Source organism: Vulpes lagopus, chromosome 17 (assembly GCF_018345385.1).
Source record: "Vulpes lagopus strain Blue_001 chromosome 17, ASM1834538v1, whole genome shotgun sequence".
Lineage (NCBI taxonomy): Eukaryota > Metazoa > Chordata > Mammalia > Carnivora > Canidae > Vulpes > Vulpes lagopus.
The window spans coordinates 26495665-26518732 of NC_054840.1; the positions used below are offsets into that span (position 1 = coordinate 26495665).

The following is a 23068-nucleotide window of genomic DNA, read 5'->3' on the forward strand; positions in this document are numbered from 1 at the left end:
AATTATTCACAATGTGTGCTATAAGAATAAGAAGGTAGAGTAGTGGGAACTTTGATGGCTGGCATCAGATAACCATGGAATGTATTGCTTTATGACTTGGCAAAATGGTTCCTCATTTAGGGTCACCAGGTGAACTACTGACTTGGTTGGGTGAGTCCGTTTTCAATGTGATGGTGTGCAAGCATTTTGTCAGGTGGTACTTTTTAAAGTACCATCAAGAAAACAAGAAAATTCATTTTTAGCCTGCATTCTAGTTTTTCTGGGGGCAACCCCAGAGTTGAAACTTATCTTCCTATCCGGGCCCTGTATTTTTTAAATATAAGCTTTTAATTTTAGAATAGTTTTAGAATTATAGAGAAATTGTGAAGGAAGTACAGAAAGTTCCCATATGTTCCATACTGTTTCCCCTGTTAGTAACTTTTTACCTTAGTATGGCACATATGTCACAACTAATTAACCAATATTGATACATTACTATTTTTAAAAAAGATTTATTAATTTGTTTCAGAGAGAAAGAGAGCGCCCAAGTTGAGGGAGGGTCAGGAGAGAGGGAAAGAAGAGGACTCCTCGCTGAATGAGTCTGACGTGGTGGGGGGCCCACCCCAGAAACCCAAGATCATGACCTGAGACAAAATTCAGAATCGGACACTCAACAGACTGAGCCACCCAGGTGCCCTGATACATACATTACTATTAACTAAAGTTCAACTTCTTATTCAGATTTCTTTCTTTCTTTTTCTTTTTCTTTTTTTTTTTTACCTAATGTTATTTTTGCTCGAGGTCTTGTCTGGGATACCATATTACATTTATTGGATGTCCCTAGGTTCTTTAGCTATGACAGTTTTTCAGACTCCCCTTGTTTGTAATGACCTTCACAGTTTTGAGGAATACTGCTCAAGCATCTTGTGGGATGCCCCTTTACTGCCATCTGTCTGATGGTTTTCTTGTGATCACAGAGGGTTATGGGTTTTGGGGAGAAGGACTACAGTGGACACCACTGTTGATGTTGACCTTGATCACCCGGCTGCAGCGCTGTTTTTTAGCTTTCTCCACCGTGAGGTTACTCTTTTCTCCCTTTTCCATAATGTACTATTTGGGAGAAAGTTACCATATGCAATCTGCACTGAAGGAGTGAGGAGTTACGTTCCACCTTCTTGAGGGCAGAGTTTCCAAACATTATTTGATAGTCTTCTGCATGGGAAATTTGTCTATTCTCTCTTATTTATTTCTTTATTTAGTTGTTTTTTTACTATCAGTATGAACTCATGAATATTTATTTTATTCTTTGGGTTCTAATCCATTACCACTTTATTTTACTGCTCAAATTGTTCTAGCTATGGCCATAGGAAACTCTTTTGGTTGGCACTTGTGCCCCTTACACATACCACATCACTGTGCATGTGTGTATTTTCATTTTGTAATTTTTTTGGAGTACTTCATTACTTTCTGACATTACAAAGTGCTCCAGGATCATCTTGCCTATTTTCTGCTTTGGTCCTAGCCTCAGCATTTCTCCCAGAAGCCCTGGTTTCTTTTATTGGAGGATGGTATTAGAAACCAAGACCTGTCTGGGTGACTCAGGTTTATTTTCCACACTACAAATTATCTGTGAAATAGTGACTGAGCAGTAATGTGGAGAGGAGAAGGAAGTCTGAGCTTCTGGTCTTATATCTGGTTCCCATATATTTCCTACTTATTAACTGCAGAGCTCAAATAATTTAACCCTTGGGAGCTTACCTTTCTCATCAACAAAGTGGGTGTAGTATTGCTTACCCTGTAGGGTTGTTGTGAGAATTTGGAAAAAAAAAATTATAATGGTTCTGGCATGTAGCATCTGCTCAAAAAGTCATTTCTATGGAGCGGTAGGTCCATATGGGTGTCACCACCCCAGAGTTGGCTGAACACCAAGGAAAATAAATGTTTAATTTTTTAATTGCATAAACAAAACCATATTACCCATGAAGGAAATTAAAAAAGGAGGATGTTTTACTTACAATCCTACTACCCTAACATATGTTCCCCTTTAGTCCCTGTCATTATGTACTTATTTTAAAAATATTTTCATCACATTGTATATAATAGAAATAATGTTTTACTGTTGTGTATCCAGCAATAATAAAATAGCAGCCCTTACTCAGTGCTTATCTGGTACTCAACTCTCTACTTGGATTATTATAATCTCCATTTTATAATTGAGGAAACTGAGGCACGGGGGAGGATAAGCCCTTTCCACAGGGTACATAGCCAAAGAGAGAGAGAGACAGGATTTGAACCGAAGCCTGTCTGATGCCAGAGCTTGAAACCCTTAATCATTATGTTGTATTTTCCTTTTTATGCAGCTACACATACATAATCACATGTACACACAGATGCATATGTTTTCATTTCTTTATGCAGCATATACTAAGCATCTAGCATGCCACAGGCATTGGATGATGTTGGTAATGAAAAAATGATTTTTTCATAGTCGCTTTTTTTTTAAAGTGCTCAGGAGTTTATAGGAGATGTCACATACAGACAAATGACTGTAATGTGATGCTCTGTGTAATAAATGCTATTGGAGGATACAGAGTTCCGTGTTTGGAAAAAAATCTGTCCAGTGACACCAGGGGGAGTGTGATGGAAGGGGTGACATTTGAACTGGGACTTGAAGGTTGGGCCAGATTAAAATAGCTTTGTGGATAGTAAAGGCATTTCAGCCAAATGAGATAGTAAAAATAAAACTGTAGAAGCTTGTGATAGATTAGATCACTGAACAGCAGGTATTCATTTTATTCCTCAGACTGCTTTCTTGCATGGAGCATACTCCCCTATCCTCGGTGACTTTGGGCTTGGCCTTGTGACTTTCTTGAGCCAATGGAATATGGATGGAAGTGTCATCATGCTATTTGTGAGTCCAGGCCTCTATCTGGGAAGAGCATGTCTCAGATTGCTTCTTTAGCCTGGGGCCTGGAATGAGAGTGCACATAAAAGCTAACTTGAAAGTGGCCTGGCGTGACTCCAGCCTGGCCCAGATGAGCCCAGCTGACATCATGAAAACTTCAGCACACATGCAAACCTGTCAGTGCAAAATAAATGCCAGTTATTATAAATCCCTGAGATTCGGGGTTGGGGGTGGTTTGCTATGCAGCATAATCTCAGCAAAAATCTGATTAATACAAGACCAGAAAGGATGGGCCAAATTAGAAGAGAAGGTAATTGTCCAATTTGGCTGAAGATTTACACATGCATGTCTGCATCTGTAAAAACAGAAGGATTTTTTTAATAAATTTATTTTTTATTGGTGTTCAATTTGCCAACGTACAGAATAACACCCACTGCTCATCTCGTCAAGTGCCCACCTCAGTGCCCGTCACCCAGTCACCCCCACCCCCCGCCCAAAATAGAAGGATTTTAACTTAAGACATGAAAGTGAGTAAAATGACTCAGATTTTTGGTTGCCAGAATAGCCAAGATGATTTTACAGACATCTTAAATAGGATTTATGAAAAATCTACAAAGTTATGAACTTGGAATAAAAGCACAAAGTGTCTTTGGTACTTTTTCTTCTCTCCCTTGTCCCTTTTGTGGGACCCAGCACATGTCCCACATTAGGGACATGGGTCTTCTCTCACAGGACCTTATCAATTGAGTAAGATAGACATATACACAGAAAACACAAGGGGAGTTCTTGCAAATGGGAAAGCTATGGGATTTAAGGAAAAGGAGGAATCCGATACCATTTTAGTTTAGTGACATAAAGGACATCTAGTAGCAAGGGGTTTACCAATGCAGTATGAATGGTACAATTCATTCATAAATACCTTCTCTTGAGGCCAGGTGGTTACTAAAGATTCTCTACTCTCTCTACTTTCCCACCTTCAGAATCCAGGAATATAAATGCATATTGTTGATCGACAAGCCATCTGAATACTTAGCCCAAGGTAAAGCCCTGGTGGGAGGAAACAAAATATTTTAAAGGCAAAAGAAGTATGGAAGAAAACAAATTGAGTGAATGGGTGGCTCTGTGGGAAAGGACCACATGGGCATGGCTTTTGTGAAAGCCCTAGGATACAGAATGGGAACATGCTGGGGCCAGCGTTGGGTGGAATGAATAGGGAGGTCTTTCTTAACTATCTGCTCCTCTGGACTCGGGTTGGAAGCTGTCTGTCCAATTTCCTTCTGATTTTGCTGTGCTTTGCTGTCAGTAAGACATTTGGTGATGGGCAGTGCCATCCTTGTCTCCTACTCACAAGTCACCCATATATCATCCTGCCCAAGGAGCTTGTCTTCTCTTTGCCTTCAGGACATGCCCTTAGATGGTGTGTCTCCTTTATGAGACACACTGGAGCCATTACTTTTCAGCAAATGGATTCCATACGATGAAGTACATCCACAACCATAACTTCCCTTTGGCTTAAAGATAAGGAAAAATTTGTGACCATGGTACATGATTCTGAGGTGTTTCTAGCACTGCCTCAAGCTCTAGTGGATCAACCCTTATTCTGTCCAGGGTGGGCAAGAGAAACATAGGTCCTCCAGCTGAGTTCTAATTGAGAGGCTCCAAACCCCTGTACTGGTGCGACCAGAGGGACCCTGACTGTAGTCATAAACCGGCTCTGTAGGAAGCCTTGCCACTTAAAGATCTACAAAACATAGTTCAGCAACATTTGTTAGACACTTGCTCTTTGATAGGCATTGTAGTAGGCATAGCAAAGGGCACACAAAATGAATAAGACCACTTCTCTCCTCCATGGGGGTTTGTAAGTTAGTGGAGAATTAGATAGGCACAGAAGCAACACAAGGATGTGGGAAGCTGAGTATTAAGACAAGTTTGAGCATGGGCCAAATATAGAACCACCCAGCCTCTAGGTTCAAATTGGAATACAATGTAACAGAAATCCTATCCTGGCCACATGGAATGTCAAGAAGCAGTCTGGATGGAGAGGACTGATTTAAAACATTACCTAGCAGGGTGGTCAAAGCTGAGGTATCCTACACTGGTTTGGGGCGAGAAGAACAGATCCACGCGGATAAAATTTCCTCTTTTTAAAGCCTCACTTCAGCAATTTTACTTCCTAACTTCCTTTTTTTGTTTCGCTTCCCAGAGGCACTGTTTAGGAGGCCTCCAGAACCTTCTTTGCCTGGGGAATGATTCTAGTGGGCCTCAGATCAGTGGGTTTATAGTTTTAGAAACAAAACTACTGCACTCACCATGAGCTGGTTTGCCTTTGGATTCAGTAGAAGTGAGGACCCCTACTCTTCCGCCATCTTGCCTTTCTTGGATTCAGTAGAAGTGAAGGTAGCTTTCCTTTCCTCTAAGTAAAAGTTAGCCTTCTTTCAGCTTCAATGAGTACTCATCCTGGAGATCTGGTAGCAAAATACCACTTGCTAATGGTTCATTCATTTTTTCCTTAAGTGGAACAGTCTTGGAAGACAAGCCTGGGAATTTGGCATATAGGCTGGGAAAACAGACAGGGATTTGGGCAGCAGCTGTTTTTAATGTGTTTGGAGACTACATATGTACTATGTAGAGAACACATTGCATTCGGTAAGATCATAAAATATGCATGTGAGTGTGGTAAGAACATGACAATAAAAATGGTGCTGCCAACACAGTGGAAACACTTTGTTATGCTGGCTCAACCCTGTGGCTCCATGTCTCAGAACATGGCAGCCAGGCTATATTCGTTAGAGCTGAGATTTGTTGTGTTCTAACACCATAATTCTCTGTCTTTTCCATACGATTAATGTACAACACTGACAGAATTGTTAGTGATAACTTCCAATGTCTGCAGAGAACTCAAGGCTGCATCCTAGATCTATGGAAATATTTAAGAACGACAGGACAAAATCTTTAGGTACAGGTAATTTGCTAAAAAGAAATAAAACTTTGAGAGGGGAGGGTCAGTGGAATCATCATTAAAACTAGGTGAGGTAAGCAATCTCTTGAACTCTCAGGGCACCTAAAAAGCCCTCTTTTTATGTTAATAAACTTTAAATTTTGACACAGTTTTAGATTTACAGTGAAATTCCAGAGATAGTACAGAGAGTTCCCTTAAAATCCCTCAAGCTGGGATCCCTGGGTGGCTCAGCGGTTTGGCGCCTGCCTTTGGCCCAGGGCGTGATCCTGGAGTCCTGGGATCGAGTCCCACGTCGGGCTCCTGGCATGGAGCCTGCTTCTCCCTCTGCCTGTTTCTCTGCCTCTCTCTCTCTCTATGTCTATCATGAATAAATAAATAAATAAATAAATAAATAAATAAATAAATCTTTAAAAAAATCCCTCAAGCAGTCTCAACCTTCCCTAATGTTATGATCTTACAGTATCATGTTCCCTTTGTCAAAAATAAGACACCAATACTGATCAACTACTATTAACTCTAGACTTTGTTTGGATTTCGCCAGTTTTTCCATTCACGTCTTTTTATCTGCTCCAGGATCTAATCCAGGGTACTATATTCCATTTATTTGTCATGTTTCCATAATCTCCTCTGGTCTGGGACAGTTTCTCAGTCCTTCCTTGTTTTCATACCTTACAGTTTTGAGGAATAGGAATAGGAGTATTTTGTATGATGTAAAAAAAAAAAAATCTGTGTTTTAAGATGAGGCCTGAAATTCTCTTGTTTGGGAGAAATCGATTTGTGTTGGGAGGCCTGAGAGGAAAAATGATGGATACCAGGGGAGAGAAGGCATGGAGAAGGATACTGTACCTCCCCTCACTCTTATCTGCTCAGGGGGAGGAAGAGCATCAGAGGACTGTGGGTAGTCCACTATATTTGAGAGCTATTCCTGGAGTCAGTGGTGTAACCCCACAACACATCAGAGTCACTTGGGAGCTTTTGAAAATACTGATGCTCAGGGGTGCCTGGGTGGTTCAGTCAGTTGGGCGGCTGATTCTTGATTTTTGGCCCAGGTCATGGTCCCAGGGTTGTGGGAATGAGCCCTGTGTCAGGCACCAGGTTCAGCGTGGAGTTTGCTTGTCCCTCTGCCTCTGCTCCTCCCCCTTCTCTCTCTCTCTCTCTTAAATAAACAAAATCTTAAAAAAAAAAAAAAAAACGATGCCCAGAATTCACCCCAGACCAATGAAATCAGAATTTTTGGAGATGTGACTCAGACATGGGTAATTTTTCAACAGCATAGCAGGTGATTCTAGTGTGCAGCCAGCACTGAGAACTGCAGACTTAGCAGTAAAGAACATATTTGCCTAAGTACCCTCGACACAGCCATGGAAAAGGTGGAGGCCCCAGCTATGCCACTAGGATTTGGGGTTTAAAATCTTGGCAGAGTATTTTCCTCATAGATCTAATTGGCTGTATTATTCTACTGACTTTTCTCAACTAGCTTGAAAACTGTGTGCTAAGGAGTGGTTTTGTGCCAGTAATCATCAGTCTGACATGAGGCTAAAACAGGTGAGTTGTGGAACCCTATTCCCTACTTCATATCCTGCTTTCCTGCTTTTAGCTATTTAGTGATTAGAGCTGACTATTTGGAGGTGCTAATCTATCACACAGATAAAGATACTGGACTGGGAATCAGGAAGCAGGTTCTAAGTTTTTTGTTTTTGTTTTTTCTTTTTTTAGTCTTACGGTTTTAAAAGCCATTTGACCATTGGCTAGTCAAGTCATTTAATTTCTCTGGAACTCAGGGCACTCACAGAAAAATGAAGGGTTTGAAGTAGGTCACTACTGAGAGCTCATCTGTTTCTAAAATTCTACGATTCTCTTAACTCCCAGTTTGTTACTTTCTAAATATTTTGAGTGAACCACTTACTCTTAGGCCTCATTTTCCCATCTGTGAAATAGGACAGGGATGCCTCACCTCAGGGTCACTGTGGGCACTAATTGAGATCCTTCTTTGCAAGGTGCTCTTCAATCCTAGCTGTAATGTTTTCTGAAAAGGGGGTGATTGTTCCCTCTCTTGGAGATCATTGTATCACTAGTGCATCTCTTTCACCCACTATGTGAGTACCTCCAAGTACTCAGTAAGTATTTGTGGACTGAGTAAATGGCATAATTTGAGGATTAAACCTAGTCAACACAGCAGTAGGTTGAACAGTGGCTTCTCATTAGAGTCACCTGAGGAGCTTTAAATATCATAACTCTTCCATTCCATCAAAGACCAATCAAATTAGAAATCTCTTGGGATGGGATCCAGATGCTATTTTTTTTAAGGTTTCCAGGTGATTCCCTGGACTGAGAACCACTGTCTTGCAAGGGCCAGTTCTTCTTGCTCTGCAAGTTGAAGGAACAGAAGATGGCTGCCCAGTCCTTGAAGGATAAGCACTGTATCTTTATTTCTGTCTCCATCTACCACAACACTTAGCACAGGTGCATGGCAGGAGCTCAACATGAATTTGTTGAATTGGATGGGCTTAAAAAAAATTTCCAGCTCACCATTTCCTCCCTCAGCCATTTCACTCACTATGTGATACAATGTGAAGAGCAGGTGAAGTCGAGGGTTCTAATGTATGTTCCCCCTCAACCATAGTCTCACTAAAACACAGGGTTATTTTTTTTTATTTTTTAGGGTTCATACAATTTAATGAGTCTGTTTTGAAATTGAGCCTCCCTCATTCCACCCCCACTCTGTGGCCCCACGCTGGTCCAGCGATGCAATCCTACAGCAGATCAGTGTGTGTGTGTGTGTGTGTGTGTGTGTGTGTGAGCCGGAGAGCCAGGTAGGTGTCAGCATGAAGGTGGTGGTGTTTTCAGTAGCTAGAGTCACTGTGAAGAACCCGGCACACGTCACTGCTGCAAGGTGTTTCACCCACTGACCAGAAGGCATCAGATTTGATCTCACTCCCTTAGGTTCTCATTGCTTTATTGATCTTCATGCTAAGAACATAGTTTTAAAAAGATTCTGAGATGCTGTCCTTATTATTAATACAGGTGCTTACTTAGTTCCAGATAAATACAGAACCCCCCTCCCTTTTTTGAATGTGTTGTAGCTTTATATGAAGCTAATGGAGCAAGGCAATGCTCAAACGTCAAATTAAACTGCACAGCTCTGTAATCACTCAGACTGACATGGCATAAAAGGATAATTAGTAGTTCATTACATGGAACATTGTTTGTTCAGCTAAATTGATTTCTCAGCTGCCCATGTTTTCTGTTTACTTAGTAAGCGCTCCACTGCACATTTTTATTTGAGAGCTAGGAAATCCCTTTCCCTGAACTTTTTTTTTTTTATCAGTGTAGTTTTAAAATATAATTTGCTTGAGCTAGGTGAACCTCCGAATGACACACAGGTGTATGGTAACAATTCTGAGTGTGGATTGATGCTCGGAACATAAAGCCGGCTGTGGTCAGAAACCTGTGAGACTACCTAAAGGCCGGAACATACCCAGTGGCTTTGTACCTAGAAATGCTTTTGTGGCTGTTTGCTTTTCAACTTAAGAGTGAACTCCCCTCTCAGAAAGGGAGGGAGGGAGAGCGAAATTGGAATAGACACCTAATCCCTTGCTGTTCAAAGTGGAAATTTTCCAACAAAGTTTTTCTTAAACCCTTCATGTTGCCTGTTAATGCCAATATAAAGGAAACAGTGGCTGTTTTAGGATTTCCTGCAACCCTGTTCACCATCGGCAGGATTTAGAAAAAAGGCTAAATGCTAGCTTTGAAACTTTCTGAAATTGCCCCCTTACAAAGATAATGTGCATTTGCTAGGTAGGTGTAGTATAGCTATCCATGGCACATGCCCCTTGGTTCTTTCCATATCCTTTGCACTTCTCTCTGGCAAGTGAGGCAGCCACAGAGATCTTTCTGGACAAATATAGTCATTCCGATGCGTGGTCTTTGACTCCATCAGCATCTACCTCCTAACATGCAGCTCACCTGGGTTTTGCCATTGGCTTGGTTGGCTCAGCTTGGCCAATGGGTTAATGCACTGAACTAAATGACCTTCGAGTTTTGATAGCCACAAGGAGAGGAGAGAAGACAGGTCTCTGCAAGTCCAAGCCTTGAGCAATGTGTCAGGCTGAAATCCTGGGCAACGTGTCAGGCTGAAAGTTCTGTCACAGAGAAGTTTGTTTCCCAAAAGATTCTCAAAATTAACTAGGCTTTGCTAGTCCTTGGAGGAACTTAGAAATCTGCTTTTGGTTAGACATCTACATCGTCTGTATTAAATGGAGAAGGTGAGTCTTTGAGAGGGGAGGGAAGGACTTTTGAGGCCGGGCAAAGAAAAACTCAGTGGCTCACTCTGGTTAGGTATTCTTTTAACATAGACTCTGGTTAAGTATTCTTTTAAAACAAATATTCTTTCAAAAGTAATAAAATTCTTTTAGTGTGCAGCTGGGGTTCGCACTAAGGGAACAAAAAAGTGTATTAAATTCCACAGCAGCCAAGTTCTGGATTTCTTTCCTTGGCCCATTAGAGGGCTTTTATAACATAAACATAACATATTGAGCAGGCGTCTCTCCCTGATATTAATGGGAGGAAATAGAGCCTGCATGAATGCAATCCATGGATAATCCCCAAGGCTCACCTTCGCTTTTTGATTTAATCTTCTTTCCTAGCAACGTTGTTAGGTGCTGGACTCAGAGTTGAAGGTATACACAGAGGAAGAGCATCCTGACTTTTGAAGAGAGCATGGACATCCTCTAGTTGTATTCTAAGCACACAAAAACCCAGCAGAAATGTGAAATTTGAAAATTTCAGTTTGCAATACCATTTCAAAGGTTTTTCTCTACAGACAGTAATTTGAGGGTCAAAGTCCCAGGCAGGCCATTCCCTCGTAGGCTTTGAATGTGGAAACCAGTCAGTGTGAAGATCTGTGGTTACCCCATTATAGAGTGGGACCTTGCTCTGGTTAAAACAACGATAATGAATGTGCTGTTGTGAACTGCAGCCCTGCCTTGTGGCCGGCACCATGCTATGTATTTTACCTCTGCCACTGTAGTATCTTCCTTCCCGGCTGTAGCTGAGGGCTGCCTTTCCCTTCTTGGGCTAGCCTGGTACTCTAAGTAACGACAACTGGGTGGTGACCAGTATCAGACAGGCCTTTATGCCCGAGCACTACCTGGTGCTTGCCCACCTGTCTACCCTCTTTACATCATGTAAAACCCCTGGTTTCTCTTGGCTAGGGTGTGGACCTTCTGACTCCCCTTTGTCATCCCCTATCTCATTTCTCCTATTGCTGTTTTCCCTAATTTTTGTCAATCAGATTAGCTGTCATTGATACCTCCGCCCCCCAGTCTCTACCACTAATGGGGAAATGTGGGCTCAAACCCAGCCCAGTCCCTAAGCTGATGCCACAAAAGCTGAATGCATGTAAGCAATCCTCCCCAACTTGCTCATGCAGCAATTCTATTAAAGTTCTATTGGTCAGAACTGAATTATCTAGATGTTTTGATGCAGACCTCTGGGTTTTTGTTTTTCACTAACTTCTTGGCTGCCAAAGAGATCCAGGAACTGCTTCTCTAAGGGCATGTCCTGGGCTTCATACATCTGTCTCATCAACTACATTCAGGAAATTCAGCTGTGTGGTCTCCCTGCAGGGAGGCTCTTGCATTGGCCCAAGACACAGGGCCAAGACACATTCTGCCCAGATGGCTCTTGTGGATCCCTGCTATAGTCACTTTTTAACTTCCTTCACACCAAAATCACTTCATTTTTCTCCTCTCTCACTAGCTGTTTCTTTGCCCTCTCTTCCTAGCCTCTAAGAGTTGGGGAGACCGAGACCAGTGCTGGGCCAGCCTTATTTCTTTTCCTGCTCCTTTCTTTCCTTCTCCCCTCTGCCTAGATGCTCCTCCCACTTGGCTCCATGGTTCCAAAACCCACCTGGACATGCTGATGTCTCCCCATGTAGTATTTCCTAGTCTTGACCTTTTTTTCCTAAGGTCTAGACTCATAGCCAAATGCCTAATCAGCAATTTTGGGTATAATAAGGCATCTTTGACTTACCAGGGCTTAAATTTTGGGATTTCTTTCCTGAAGCCTGGCTTGCTCTTTCCCTCCTCTAAGTTAAATAACTGCATCCAGTTGCCAAGGCTAAAAACTTAGGAATCATCCTTGGCTATTCTCTTTTCCTTACCTCCACATCCAATCCATCAGTGAGTCCTGGAGCTTCCTGTATTCAAGACGTATTTCCAGCATGATAGCTTTCCTCCAGCTTTAAGCCACCGTCGCCTCTCCACTAAACTATGGCCATACCTTCCTAACTAATCCTCCCTGCTTCTGCTCCAGCCCCCTGGTCTATTCTTAATAGAGCAAGAGGAATGCTCTTTCAATAACAAAATTCAAGATTGTATCATTTCCCAGTTTAAAAACTCCTATGGTGTTGATTGTGCTTAAAATGATATCTAACTTCATATGGCCCACTGGCTCACATGATCTAACCCCTTCTCACCTTCTGATATAATTTCACACTTTCCTCTATTCCCTGGAATTCCCACAGCAGAGCCCTTGCGTTTATTGCTCCCTCTGCCTAGAATACTCTTCCTCATATCTTTGCATGATTGTGTCTGCCTCACACTTCAGGTGGCAGCTCAAGTAACCTTTTCAGAAAGACTTTTTCTGGACTTCATCTGAAGTCACTCTCAGTCAAATCATCCTGTATCATTCCCTCTCTAGCATATATCACTCCTTGACTTCCTAAAAAAAATATTTTTGGATTGCTTACTTCTTGGGGATAGGCTCAATGAGGGCAGAGCCTCTTGTTTGGTTGACAACTGAATCCCTTGTGCCTAGAATAATGCCTGGCATGTAAAAGGTGCTCAGTAAATATTTGTTGAATGGATAAAGTCCAGCATCCCTGGCTAGACTGGAGAAGAGTCTCATCTTGCACCCGTTAACACTCATGTCCCTGATCTTCATCTACCAATACCTTTGGAGCTGGTTTTCTCAGCTTTCGCTCTGCCCTGTCTTGCTGTGTGTGGCTAAGAGAATTATGAGGTCTCACTCTTGAATCCACAAAGCTGAGTTACAAGAGCATTGCCCTCCCATTTCTCATTGGAATCTTTTGGCTTTTCATCTTTGCTTCAAGCTTCTGAGACTCTGGACATCTGCTTGAATCACTGCATGGATGACTTTGGCTTGTCAAGGCCTTACTTTCTCCCTGGTGCTGGCCTAAACCACTAGGTCTTGCTTCATATTCTCTAGGGCCAGCTGCTTCCCACATTCCGGAGAAGCAAGGCATCAGAGGAAGCAGTTTGAAGCTAAATCCCAGCAGAGCCTGAAGAAGGCAGATTGCCTTTCCTTCTCAAGGGGCATGTTCCCTTGCAGTCATATTCTACAGATATTCACCACCACTTCCCTGAGGCATTTCATTTCGAGTCCCCTTGACCCTTCCTGGGGAATAATGTCCTCATAACTGAATACCTTAAGGCCCATCAAAATGCAAAATCTGGTGGTAATATAAACCAAGGAAAACAAATTTACAAGAGTCCTTGCTTGAGACGCAGTGTAAAGCACTGATATGGGAAAAGAAGGGTAATAGAAGCCTTAAAATCAAAAAGGAAATTCCACTCTGATGTCCTATCTATTGTTTGGCTCTTTGAGAGTAGATGTGAGTACCTGAGTGTAAATAATTTCCATATATCTGTACTCCAATTACTGGTTTATAGATGAAGTATGCAAGTATAGGTGATATTTATATTTTACTTTAATGAAAACTTATAAAATGAGTAATAGTTATTTGAGGACCTAGAATAACTTTTTTGGATTTACCTAGATGATTAGGCCAGAAACACATTCAGAAAATTATATATATATCTCTCTAAAAAATCTAATAATATCTAAAATATATCTCTCTGAAAGAACAAAGTGCTAGTTCTGCAGCACTTCAACCTGTCAAGCAAATATATATGAACATGTTTTTCTTTTGAAAGGCATATTATTATGTACCCAATAAATCAAAATAAGCTCCTCTGAGTGACTTACATCTGTCAAATAAATAAAATTCAATCCCACGTATATATATCACCTGTTATACAAATCTAACTTGGGGACAAGACCAACTATGTTATGCAATGCCTGTAACAACAAAAATTTAAAAAGATGTTTATAGGGGCATCTGGGTGCTCAATTAGTTGAGAACCCAACTCTTGGTTTCAGCTCAGGTCATGATCCCAGAGTTGTGGGGTTGAGCCCCATGTCAGGCTCCCCACTAAGCATGGAGTCTGCTTGAGATTCTCTCTTTCTCTTGCCCTCTGCCTCTTTCCTCACTTGTGTGCATGCTCTCTCCCTCTAATATAAATAAATTTATATATTTACTATATAAATATAAAAAGGTATATAGTAAAATAAAACAATATTTGTTTTTTAAAGATTTTATTTATTTATTCATGAACGACACACAGAAAGAGAGAGACAGAGCTACAGGCAGAGGGAGAAGCAGGCTCCACACAGGAAGCCAGGTGTGGGACTCCATCCTGGAACTCTGGGATCACACCCTGAGCAGAAGGCAGATGCTCAACTGCTGAGCCACCCAGGCATCCCACAATATTTGTTTTTAAAAGGAATTATATTCCATAATATTGATAATTTATATAACCATTCCTCTATTAATGGACATTTAATATGAATTTATTATGTGATTATAAACAATGTTTATATATGTATCCACAAGCAAATATTTCTATAAGATTCAGTTTTTAAAGTGAAATTACTGGTTAGAGAGATTATTCAGGGTGCCTACGTAGCTCAGTTAGTTAAGCATCTGCTTTTGGTTCAGGTCATGATTTCAGGGACCTGGGATCAAGCCTCACTCAGAATATCTGCTCAGTGAGGAGTCTGATTCTCCCCTCCCCCCATTCTCCCCACCCTCTCTCAAATAAGTAAATAAATAAAATATTTTTAAAAAGAGATTATGCATTCTTTAAGATTTTATTTTTATTTTTTTGTATATCTTTTTATTGAAGTTCGATTTGCCAACATATAGCATAACAGTGTTCATCCCATCAAGTGCCCCCTTCAGTGTCCATCACCCAGTCACCCCAGCCCCCCCCCCCCCTCGCCCACCTCCCCTTCCACTATCCTTTGTTCGTTTCCCAGAGTTAGGAGTCTCTCATGTTCTGTTTCCCTCTCTGCTACTTCCCACTCATTTTCTCTCCTTTCCCCTATAATCCCTTTCACTATTTCTTTTTTTTTCCCCTTTCACTATTTCTTATATTCCCCATATGAATGAAACCATATAATGTTTGTCCTTCTCCGATTGACTTAATTCACTCAGAATAATACCCTCCAGGGCAGCCCTGGTGGCTCAGCAGTTTGGCGCCTGCCTTCGGTCCCCCGTCGGGCTCCCTGCGTGGAGCCTGCTTCTCCCTCTGCCTGTGTCTCTGCCTCTCTCTCTCTGTGTCTCTCATGAATAAATAAATGAAATTAAAAAAAAAAAGAATACCCTCCAGTTCTGTCCACGTTGAAGCAAATGGTGGGTATTTGTCGTTTCTAACGGCTGAGTAATATTCCATTGTATATACAGACCACAGCTTCTTTATCCATTCATCTTTCGATAAGATTTTATTTTTAAATAATCTCTACATCCAACATGGGACTTGAACTTATAACTCCAAGATTAAGAGTCACATGCTCTAGCCAGCCAGGTGCCCTAGATTGTGCATTTTAGTTGATAGATACTGTGAAATTTAAGCTCCAACTAACATTGCGTGAAGTTCGTAAGTTTATACTGTCTTCACTACTGGATTCCTAGCTTTGTTCATTTGATGAGTAAACAGTTCCCCCACCCTCTTTTTTTATAGTTTTATTGAAGTATAATTGACATACAACAAACTTCACATGTCTTTCTGTGTGTGTGTCTTTGTATGTGTGAAAACTATCACCATAACCAAGCCAATAAACATTGCTATTACTTCTAGAGTACTTTCCTATAATTTGTACTTCCTATAATTGTAGGAACAAGTATACAATTATACAAGTATAATTGTACTTTCCTATAATTTGTACTTTCCTATAATTGTGCTTTCCTATAATTCCTTACACCTCTCCCATCCCATCCCTGCACTGTCCCCAAGCAACTACTGATCTGCTTATGTCTCTATTCCATTTTCTAGGCTTTTATTTAAATGGAATCAAATAGTTTTCTTTTTTTTGTCTGGCTTCTTCCACTCAGCATTATTATTTTGAGGTTCATTTATGTTGCTGTGTGTGTCAATATGCCTATTTATCGCTGAGTAGTATTGCATTGAATGGATATACCACACCTTATTTTCCATTCACTGGAAATTGTTCATGGATATCTACATTGTTTTCAAATGTCTTGGCTGTTAGAATTATGTGTCTCTATGCTTTTAAAAATGGTTGAATAGTTTTCCAAAGTGCTTGTAACATTTTATATTCCCCAGTGAGAGTTGAACTACATCCTCTCTAACACTCAGTCTGTCAAATTTTTATTAACTTAATGGTTGTGCAGTGGTATCTCATTGCCATTTTAATTTTCTTTTCTCTAATGACTAATGATGTTGAGCATCTTTCCAGATGCTAATTTGCCATCCATATATCTTCTTTGGTGATGGTCTATGGTTTTATTCAGTCATTTGCATTCTTATTATTAATTTGTAAGAACCCTTTATATATTCTAGGTACAAGTCATCTGCAGGAAATATGTTCTGCAAATATTTTTTTCTAGTCTGTTGCTTATCATAATCATCTCCTCCTCCTTTTCCTTTTTCTCCTTTTATAATAGCATCTTATGAAGAGCAGAAGTTTTAAATTTTGATGAAATCAACTTTATTGATTTATAGTTTGTCCTTTTGTGTTATATTTAAGAAATGTTTGCCAAATCCATTATCATTTGCTGGCGTTGAAGGTGGTAGTAGGGAGCTACAGTCCTAGGAATTAACCAGGCTCTAGAAGTTGGAAAAGGCAGAAAAATGAATTCATGCCTAATGCTTCTAGAAAGGAAAGCAGTCTTGCCAACATCTTGATCTTATCTCAATGAGGTCCACATCAGACTTCTAATATACAGAACTTTAAGATAATAGTATGATTTCATATTGGTAAACCACTAACGCACAATATGTGTATGTATGTATGTATACTGAACAGAATGTAACCTCCTCCACTAAGATGTAATTATGGTCCTTGAAGCCAGGGACACTTTTATGTTCATTGTTATGTCTCAGTGTCTATAACAGTACAGGACAAATAGTTAGGGGAGGGGGAAGGTCAATATAACTTATTAAATGGATTAATCAATAATCCATAATTCTACTACCTTTACATTAAATAACTATATATATAGGTATATGTTATGACACATCAGCATATAGAATAGTGTTTGGGAGACTATATAGTAAACTGTTATCAGTAGTTATCTCTGGGGAAGGAATAGGATTGGGTAAAGGGGAAGTGAAAATAGACATATACTATTACCTGATATACTTATGAAATTTTATGTTCATGTCATCATGTATTAGTCTTACAAATAAAAATATTAGTAAAAGAATAAGTATTGTCTTAATTCTGATCAAACATCTTTAAATTTGATTTGAGAATCCTATGTTCTATATCATTAAGCACTATATTTGCCCATGAGATTTTAAAGAGACACAAATCAGTGTTAAACAATTAAAGCTAAAGACCGGTGAATATTATCAGGAAGTGCAAACCAGACTTGGAACATGGCAGAAATAAAATATGGGTGCATGGTGAATTTCATCATCAGGCTCTAGGAAAGATTCAGAAGGTAGTGTCATAGGGTGGGGTAGGTCAGTGGTGGTGTAATGTGTATCATGTGAGAAGACATTAGAAGTTACTTCAAAAGGGAACTGGTAATCTGGTATCCAGGAATGAAATTTAGAAACTGCAGAAGAAAAATACACAATCCTTCTGATGAACTGAATTATTACTCATGGGGCAGCTTGGATGATTTTTGCTTGCTGAATTTTATGGCCCGGTAGTACATGTGGTAGTTCTCATATTTGGGGTCATTGTAAAGTTTCCAGACGACTCAAATTAGACTGAATCATTCCTTTTGATCAGCTCCATAATCAATATTGATTGTCAAAGGTGAATGTATCATGTAAGGATTCAGATTTCATTTAAGAAGAGTTTATGGAATGTTTACAGGACATAACGATCTGGCATAGGCTTTGTCACAGATACAGAGACAATCAGGTATGGATCTTCTTCCCTAGAAACAGAATCCTGGGAGCTGAATCAAAACAGGAATGTAAATTTCCATGAAAGGACTAAGGTGATGAAGATACAAGATTATGAAGTCACGAGATAAGACAGTTATCAGTGGGACAGGGTGGAGGGGATGAATGAGAGAGCAATTGCAGAGGGAATAGAAATACCATGGCTGTTGACTGTAAGAAAACTGCCCAAACTGTTGGATTCACTGAGCACTCCAGGTGACTATCTTGAAGGAGTGACTTTTGCAGGCTTTGCCTAGTCCCCAGTCCTGGACTATAAATACAGCTACTTAATAATGATAATACACCTGTTTATTAAAGGGTATCTGCAGCCTTTACGGAAAGCAAGGGAGCCATTCAAGGCTCTGACCTAGTCGGGACAAGTCATATTTTACTTATTTGTCTCACTCACCAGCCTGCGAGGTCCTTCTGGGAGAGGATTCAGAGTTCTCTCTCTAGTCTAAGTGTCTTACACAGGGCTTGGTATATAGCAAACATTCAATTGTTTCTTGAATTGGACATAGAAGTAATAATTGGTGGTTAGGAAGAGAGACTATAACCAATAAATAAGCATTCTAACCTCTTTGATTTGTCTAGTAGTACTGAGTTCCTGATGACATGTGATATTCATTTTATGGAAGGCAAAACTGGGGTTGCATACATCCATTGTATCTGTTGGGTTAGTAGGCAGACTTCTGGACAACCAGAAGAGCAGGTCTTCCTGTATTGGAACTCATGCTAATTTTCTGGGGATATAGATTGATTATGATAAGGTGCCTCATCCCAAGGAACTTAGAGTCTGGTGAGAGCTCATTGGCTATACTAGTTGGATGTAGAAGGAAACTACAACTCCTAAAGGGTGAGTATACCCATGTGTATTATTCAGGGTGGGCTTGGTTATACTGTGGCAACAACAACCTTCATATTTCAGTGGTTCCTAAGGGCGGTTTTTTGCTTCCCTCACATGTCTGTTTTGAGCTGGCTTCAGCTACACTCCACATCTTCACTCAGGGACCCAGACTGAATTGATTATCTTTTCCACCTTGAACATTGCTGGTCATTGTGGCAGACGCATGCCCTGGCTTTTCTTCCTGGAAGTGACATATATCACTTCACACATTTTGTCAACCAGAGCAGGTCACATGGGCATGCCTGAACTCAATGGCTAAGTAAATATAATCCTTCTACAGAAGGGGCAGTAAATATTGACAAGCAGAAATATAATCTATGACATCATTCCTCTGCAGTCTAATTTCTCAACTTTAAGACTCCAGGTCTTGGAGGAGAATCTTGAGACTTTAAGACATTTCTGGCAAACAAGGAATATGGTATAGGAATGAAGAGGATGTTCTGAGAGAAGCTGGGATTGTGGGAGAAAATTCAAATAAAGGAAGCATCAGGATAAATGTGAGAGGACTTTTAATTTAACCATATACCCAATGGGGTAGTTGGTAGGGATGGTTGTGGAGTCACGGAATTTTATTTTTCTCTGCAGATGATATTATCATATGCTTGTCACGACTAGGCTATTACTGTGAATTTTTTAAAAGAAGAAAAATGAAAAGATTTTGATCTAATGTCATCTTTATTTCAGAAAAAAGATAAGAACACTAATTGTTAAGACTGACAAAGATTTAATTTCTAGTTGCATTGAGAGGAAAAAAATTAACAGACTAACAAAATTATAACCTTAACATGATTGAACTCATTACTTTTGAAATGTGGAGCAGATACTTTGTGTTGGTTTTTTAGTTTGTTTATAGAACTGGAAATGACTTTAGCATGTTAATATTTTATCAAATTAAAATTAATATCATTATGTTTTGGGAATCAAAATGTAAATGCAATGTAAATGCCATTATATATGTTAGAGCATGTGCTTTGTTTTTTATAAAAATAATACATGTTTATTATCAAAATTTCAAGTAGCACAAAAAGTATGAAGATAAAAAAAAATTACTTATAAATAACCTATTATAAAATTTGGTGAACGTTACTTCAGTTAACCCTATATACATCAATAGAGATTGACATATGAATTGATAGGGAATAAGCAGATAGGTAGGTAGGTAGGTAAGTAGGTAGATAGATAAATAGAAAGATAGAGAATTTTATAAGAGTGAAATCATCCTATCAGCTATTAAAAATATATTTAATTTTATTCTAATTTACTAGAAATTGAGACGCAGGTTTTTGAATTTTTGATAAATGTTTTTCTTCTCAAGAATTATTACTCCCTTAAAACTCCTAAACTTAAAGATTTTGAAAGCCAAGAAGACATTTGAAGCATCACATCTTAAAACTGAAATGTTCCATTTTCTACAGTGCTTACTGAGTTCCTGCTATGAAGAAGGAAGCCTTCATAGGCTTAAGTACTAGTACTTAGGTACTCTTATCGTCCCTTCCTCTCTTTCCTTCAAAGTCATTTTTTTTTGTTTTGATTTTAATTTTAATATAATTTGAAACTTATTCCAATAGTGTAAGAACAGTGAGATAACATTCCTATATACGCTGTATCAAATTTTTATACTTTGCCTCATTTTTATTCTTTTTATAATTTACACACATTCACATTATTTTTTTCTAAACCATACTTAATACATAATTAAATATGTATTTCTGGAGACAAGAACATTTTCTTAAATAATCGCAGTGCTATTTTCAAAAGGAGGAAATTTAACATGGATGTAATACTATTATCTACTCACGCAGTTCATATTCAAATTTTGTCAGGTATTCCAATACTCTTTTTACAGATCTTTTTCCTAGTATAGGATCTAATCTAGGATCACGCATTATTAGGCTATCATGTCTCTTTAGTCTCCTTTAATCTGAAGCAATTCTTCAGCATTTTGTTTTTCTTGATTTTGACATTTTTGTGTTTAGGCCAGTTATATTGTAGAATGTCCCTCCATTTGGATTTGTCTAATGTTTTTTAATGATTTGTTTCAGGTTATGTGTTTCTGGTAAGAATACCACTGAGGTTATGTGCTTTCTCAGTGCATTATATTAGGAGGCACAAGTTGTCTGTCCCAACTTTGGTAATGATAATGTTGATCACATGATTAAAGTGGTATCCACCAGATTTGTCTTCTGTACGGTATTTCTCTCTTTTTAATTGTGAGTAAAGTAATCAGAGATATTCTAACACTAATTAATATCCCAGGGCATCAAAATTTTGCCCATTAGTTTTAGTATCCGTTGATGATTTTCTATTTTTATCATTTCTTCTATATTAGTTAGCTTTCTATTACAAAGAAGAATTTTATTTCATCCACCATTTACTTATTTTTTCATTGCGGTATGCACTTCTATGGATTAAATTGTTTCTCCCTCACCTCCCCGCAAAGAAATGTTGAAGTTCTAACCCCCAGTACCTAAGAATGTGACTTTATTTGGAAATAAGATTTTGCAGATTTAACCAAGTTAGGCTGAGGGTTTTTTTTTGCAGATTTAACCAAGTTAGGCTGAGGTATAAAAAATTAGTAAGAACATAAAAATGCTGAACAACACTATTACCTGCTTTGACCTAATGACATTTATGGAACAGCCCCAAATTTCAGAATATATACTCTTTTCAAGTATACATAGAATATTTACCAAAATAATCTCTATATGCTGAACATAACATGTCTCAATACATTTCAAAAGTTTAAAACTTTACAGGGCATATCCTCTAACCATAAAAGAAGTTAGAAATCAATAGTAGTAAGATATATTTTTTAATCCTTCAATTTACTTTTTTAAATGTAAATTTTGTTAGTTAACATGCAATGCAATATTGGTTTCTGGAGTAGAGTTCAATAATTCAACATTTACATACAAAACCCAGTGCTCATTGCAACAAGTGCCCAAACTGTTCTCCAGAGTGACTGCACCAGTTTGCATTCCCACCAACAGGGCAAGAGGGCTCCCTTTTCTCCACATCCTCAGCAACACCTGTTGTTTCTTGTGCTATTAATTTTAGTTATGTTATGTTTCAGCATATAGAGATTATTTTGGTAAATATTCTATGTGTACTTGAAAAGAGTATATATTCTGAAATTTGGGGCTGTTCCATAAATGTCATTAGGTCAAAGCAGGTAATAGTGTTGTTCAGCATTTTTATGTTCTTACTAATTTTTTTTAGTAGTTTTTCTCTCAGTGAGCTCTGTAAAATGTACAGAATACATTTTATTCTGTAGCCAACTTTTCCCCAAGGAATAGTTTTGGGTATATATTTAAATAGATTAAAATGTCACCATAAATCCCTTTACCATATCTTATGCAATGATTTCTTCATTTAGGTTTCACATAGTATTGTAAGTATTTTATTTCCTAAGTTCTTTAAAATTTAAATATATTTGATCTATTGCCTTTCTCTTTGAATGGCAACATGATGGATATAATATTCTTGATCACAGATATTTTTTCCCTTCTACTTTTTAGGGGAAAAATTTTGAATTCAGTCATTGGATGATGTTGCATAGATATCAGAGGATAGGTTGGTATTTTTATTCTTAGAGGTGACTTAATTTTTCTGTGATAAGGATTCTTTCTTTATCCTTAAAGTTCAATAACTTAATCAGGATTTGTCTTTATGTAGATGGTTTTGTGTCAATTTTTCCTGGAATATGATATGTCCTTTTGATCTTCATATTTCATTCTTTCATGTTAGTATTCCTACATATTGCTGACTTGTTTCTGTTCTTTTGGTTAGGTTCTCTGATAGAAGGGCACCAATTATCATTATGTGGCAAAGGTTTTATCTCTCCTTCACATCTAACGGTTTCTTTGTTATTGCTTTAATAGCTTGTCTTTTTCCTTTTACATTTAAAAAATATGTATTTTATATAGTATAATATATACATATATTTCCTTTATATGTAACATCCCAAGCCCTTCTTCTTTACATTAATTTGATATATTTTGCCATAAGCTTTTTGTTTTTAATTTATTAGAGCTTCAAAGTTATTTGCTTCTTAATCTGTTCATCTAGTATCTTCTCTGTGTTTAATTACG

General features: G+C 38.8%; 1 long non-coding RNA gene across 5 annotated transcripts in view; it reads left to right on the forward strand.

The window, feature by feature from the left end:
- Positions 1-23068, forward strand: part of LOC121477317 — a 192901-nt gene that overhangs the window by 152629 nt on the left and 17204 nt on the right. Inside the window, exon 3 of one of the 5 annotated variants that reach the window (XR_005984209.1) lies at positions 7321-7388. The exons of the other annotated variants lie outside the window; for them this stretch is intronic. This is a non-coding gene — a long non-coding RNA (uncharacterized LOC121477317). The remainder of the gene's footprint in view (positions 1-7320; positions 7389-23068) is intronic. 5 annotated transcript variants of the gene reach the window in all.